The sequence below is a fragment of the Fragaria vesca genome, linkage group LG7, assembly GCF_000184155.1.
Source record: "Fragaria vesca subsp. vesca linkage group LG7, FraVesHawaii_1.0, whole genome shotgun sequence".
Taxonomy (NCBI): Eukaryota; Viridiplantae; Streptophyta; class Magnoliopsida; order Rosales; family Rosaceae; genus Fragaria; species Fragaria vesca.
Genome location: NC_020497.1, coordinates 1,953,756 through 1,959,341, shown reverse-complemented (window position 1 = coordinate 1,959,341; position 5,586 = coordinate 1,953,756).

Sequence of the window (5,586 nt, the reverse complement as noted above, 5' to 3'; positions counted from 1 at the left end):
CGAAAATAAAAATTTCGTCGGCTAAAGTCATCACCGACGACCTTTTCCCGACGACACTATAGCCGACGAGCCTTCGTCGGCTAAGATCTTAGCCGACGAATTAAGATAACAGGCCGACGAAAATTTTTCGTCGGCTAAAGTGCTTGTCCTGGTAGTGTAAACTAGTTTGAATGCATGCGTACGGTACGGTCCAGACCGAATATAAGAGGGCAATGTACGTGTTCGTACAAATTAATTATTCAGGCAAGAATATGAGGATGAATATCGAAATATGTAGAAATGCACCTTCCGGCGCATCACCGGCCGTAGAATGCTGACCTACCACGCCGGCGTTACTATAATATATCCACGTTTTACGTTTACACCAAACCTTAAACTTTTATTGGTGAGTCAAATTTCGTAGAATTACCTAAGAAATTTCGCATGGAATGTGATCAATTTAGTATTGAGTTGAATTGAATTAGTCTCACATATCTGCGCGCAAAGAAAATCAGATTATGACCTTTACTTTGGAACACAATATTTTCAGTTTAAATATACCACTGTGACTATTAAATATATGGTTGTGTGGATCATTCGCATCATATATATAAGCTAGCAATGATCACGACTAATTTGGTAACAAAACCTATAGCTTGCTGCATATACAAGTTCATAAAATGGTTCACAAGGCCTCTGCTGTCTACATGATTCCCTTCATTGTATTGCTATTGCTCGCATCCAATACTCTAGTAGTCTGCGCTGATGATTTTTCCCCAACCACAGAAAGCAGTGAGTTTCTCTACTTGCTAACATATATGAATAATTACAATTGAACTTTTACTTAGAAGTTGAAGTACTCCCTAGTCCCTCTATCGACCTCCCTAGCTTCTCCTTTCCTTTCAATTTACTCTTTGTATTTTTCTCGATTTTCATCCATGGAGCTCATCTAAACACAGCCCTTGGATGAAAGAATTTAATTATTGTAATAACTAATAAGAGATAAGTTTTCGGTTAATTTTGTCGAGATAATTAACGTAGTTGATATTGCGAGATTCCAGTTCTGAAGAATTCAGAGCATTATCTTCCTGCTGTTTGATCCGCTTGCAGAAGAAAGCAGTAGGTTTCATTGGGGAACAAGGAAATTAATTGGCGTAGTAAAGCCTACTACACCAGGAGGTGGTCAAGGTCTTCTTCTTCTTGTTTTTTTTTTTTTGGATTCATAAGTATTTCATTTCTAACTATGCATGATTTAATTGCTGACTTCTTTTCTTTGATTGGTTATTTCGTCAGGTAACACCCCGCCTTGACATGATGCAGAAATAGGGCAGAAATAATAAATATGATTGAATGTGTTTTTCATCATATATGTAACTATGTAAGCATGGTTTGTTTTCTCAGGGGTCAAAATAATGCCCATGAAAATACTTACGTACGATAGATTTTAAGTTTGAGGAATATATATGATGATGGACGATGAATATCAAAATGGCTTGTGAACTATGTGCGTGTTTTCAATTGAAAATGTCTTGTAAACGTATAGAAATATAGTACAGTTACAAAGTAATTAAGTTCCTTAATTTTGGGGCTGAAAATGGCAACTCTATCTCAAACATGAACTAGATGACAGCACTATGCAAGCCGCAACTACAACTCTTACAATACTCGAAAATGGATTCACAGGAAACCTATACTTGCCACACTAGTAATCATTCATTGAGAGAATATCAACCAAAATGACATGAGATATCGTATAGATGATGAGTGAGTGAGTGACCCCAAAAGACATCTGACGCATGCATGCTTGCCTTGCCACTTAAGGTGAGCCATGCATGCATGGTTCTATCTCAAGTTTCAGTTATAATTGATCGAACATATGCATGTTCTGCTAGATATTGATCAAGCTTCACTTGACCCGAAAAGGAAAGCAAACCTGGATATATCTTACCGCTGAAAGAGGATCACCACATCCAAAATCAATCTCACACATGAAGAAAATTAAACCACGCACCGGTAGATCGATCGATCCACACCGTAAACCATAAAACGGCGATATGGTTATGGCTAAAGGCCACTCGAATCAAGAACACAAGAAAGCATGACAAATTAAGAGCCGAATCTCTGGTTTTTGATTTGAGCGAATCGAGCTATGACTAATGAAATATCATTTGCGCGTTATGAGTATGTGTACCATTTGTCACACACAGAACTGGTCAGGTCGGATCTTAGGTCATTTTGTTCACTAGATTCTTGATGTCTATATGATCGTTGTGACGTTGTTGCATACATGTATTGGCTTCCCTTAATTAGTATTCAACATACTTGACCCAGTATAATCCCATATTAATTTACCTGTCTTTATATATATGTTGTATTTCAAAGAAGTGAAATATATAATCTCAATGCTAATTCTTAATTCATTTTAAGTGATTAATGTATGATTGAAAAGGTCTGTCTTACCTCGTTATTGGTTTACCATGAATTCTTTTGCGTGCACCAGTTCATGCATGACTTGGACCCTTTCAACAAGAAAATTACGTACTAACGACCTGGACTACTCCATAACAGAAAGAAAAAGAACCACGTACAGGAGAAGAGAACAATTAAACAACAATTAACTAACGTGGGAATCACATAAGAAACTTAATTTTGCATGGATTATTCAAGAGTCAAAGACCATGACTTTTTAGGGCTCGCGTCCAATTCTCAGCTTTTTGTCAAATAACAAATTGATTTTAAAACAAATACGACCTCGATTTACCAAATCAATACAATTAGTACGTAGCTGTATCGATCCTGTATATATAAAGAGGAAAGGAGTAGCAGAAGTAGATAGTTGCAACTAATTAACTCGTTTCCTATAAAATAAAATGGTTCACCGCAAAGCAGGCTCCGCTGTTTACATGATTCCCTTCATCCTTTTGCTAGTTTTTTCATCAGACATAGCTTTTGCTAGAGGTACTCTCTCTCTCTCTCTCTCTCTCTCTCTCTCTCTCTCTCTCTCTCTCTCTCTCTCTCTCTCTATGATCATGTCTAAACAAGCATGCATGACTGATATTGATCGATTTTCTTTGTGCTTTCAGAATTGAAGAGCACTGGGAATCATGAAATGGAGTACAGGAAGACTAATAATCAAGCAAGGAACTTAAACATAAGGAAACTGCTACCATCCATTGACGTACCAAAGCCACCTGCTATTCCAGCGCCTCATGGTTGATTACCAAACTCTGGATTGTATAGTAATAACACCATCACAGATGTCTCCTTCATTAGACAAAATGGTCATGAATAATTTAGCCATGATTTGTAATAGAAAAGATTGGACTTGTTCTCAATTCAAGGAAAATAGATTCAACAAGATAATTGGCTCAAGAATATGTTTAATTTTATATGCAGATGCATCTTCCTACAAATTATATATGTACTTGAACGTATCAACTATTGATCCCCTTTTCCCCTTAGTAACTTATTGTGTTATTACTCTCTGATCGTTCCATTTTCTTTTTTCTTTTTTCAAACTCTCTGAAAGTTTGATTTTATATTCAACGTTTTAAACTTCGATTCTTAAATAGATGAGTCCACTATATATATGGCAATGACTATATATTGTAGTTAATATATATTTTGTTGTTCATATTCACCGAAATGAAGAGTGAGCTGCATGTACTGCAAAGAGTCGTGGAAGTAACAAGACCACCGTCGCCTCCAGCAAACCAAGGCTGAAATTTTATTTGTTAATTTCATCAAGACTTTTCCAATTACGTATGCATTTCATACTATTCTATAAACGCTGTTACTATTATTATTATTATTATTGTTATTTGTTAAAACACATGTACTTTGTAAATAGTCTCAATATTACTGTATTTTAAGATTTCTTTTAGATGTTTATTGTAATAAGGGGTTTAGGTTTTATGTCCATCTTTTGTATTCAATAATTTCGTTAATATTAACTTAAGGACAGCCATACTAACCTTCTATTCAGAGAAGAAAAAAAAAAAAAAAAACTGTATCTTGCGTATATATATCCTTTCCTCACCTCACTATTGACTTAAAGCTGGTGTGGATGACTTGGGAATATGCATGCAGTACATACGAAATTTCGTGTGGATGACTTAAAGCTCGATCACCACATTTTAAAGACGCGTAAAGACCTTTGACTGATTTGCATACAATCGCACTAGCTACTCAGTCTTTTTGACAAACAACACTACTACAGCTAGTTAACTATAAGAAAACAACAACATCAAGTGAATGTTCAGGCAACTGACCGAGACGGGAGTGAAAAGAGAGACGAATCTACACACACACACACAGAGGAGGAAGTTCTTCACAAGGCCTGCGCTGTTGTCATGATGATTGTCTTCATCCTATTGCCATTGTTCTTGTCCAACACCATAGTCTCTGCTGAAGTATCCGAAATGCCGAAAACCAGTTAAGCTTCCTCCCAATGGTTTCCTCTCTTTATTTTTTATCCATTAGTTGTTAATGGTGTGTCTATCTTGTCATTGCAGAAGTGAAGAGTGAGTTGCCTACCCATGAGTCCCTGGAAATTACTGAGGCAAAGCTACCCCGGGGGACTGTAATCGGACCACTCGGCCGTCGCGTTGCGCGTAGTATCGGCGTGAGACGTCCACCTTCGCCTAAAGGGCCTCATGGTTGATGAATTAATGTTTGATGTTATGTTCTCCAAGATGTATCTTGTTTTGTGGTCTGACCTCTGTACGCTGTGAAGTGTGAAGTCTGAACACCCAAAAGAGTGTTGTTAACCTAGCTACTGCGCGCTATTCTGTTTTTCCAAATAATGCACTCATATGTTAATCATCTAATTCCAGTGACTTCAGAATTCAGATCACGAAAAATGGCATAATAAATCCACAAGTCTATTATGTACTTGTATCTGTTTACTTTAATAAACTGAATTTAGATTTAACGAAAATTCAATGGATTTATGGGAACTGGGAATAATCGAAGTAAGCAGCTTCGTTGTCTTTATGATCCATTAGTCTTTTGGCATACGAGATTACGAGTACAAGTTTCTGTTTCACTACCGTTGCGGTTGCAACTGCAATAGCATGGAAAAGGTAATTGCATGCAAAGGTCGTAAAACACTGAGATGAAACCAAGTTACCAAAAATAAGACTGATTGCAACATATACTAACCTCCAATATTGGCGTCTCTCTTTTCTAGTCAATATAGTGGGATATATGGGGTTTCTTTCTCCCATTTGGCATCATTGGTCCCCTTTGTAAAACTGTGGTAAGGTGCGAAATAACCAAGCGCAATGACTCATCACAGTCTCAAACTTTCAAGTCATTTTGGGGTTTTGCTTCATGTCTGATTTATATACTGCGACTATGCAGTTTATTTTTACTTGGTAATGCAAGAGACTTGAACAGAGCAGAAAGGGAGAGAAGGAAGGAAACGATTTTCGTTTGAGGCAGAAGAGAAAGAGAGGAAGAAAAGGGCGCTGTCGTTCTCTCCCGAAATCTCTGAAATACTTCAACCGACAAAAAACAGGCTCAACGTAGAGACCCAAAGCTGTTAGAACTCAGGCACTTACATGTGGCAACACGGGGTATATATCATCAAGAAAAAATATACAA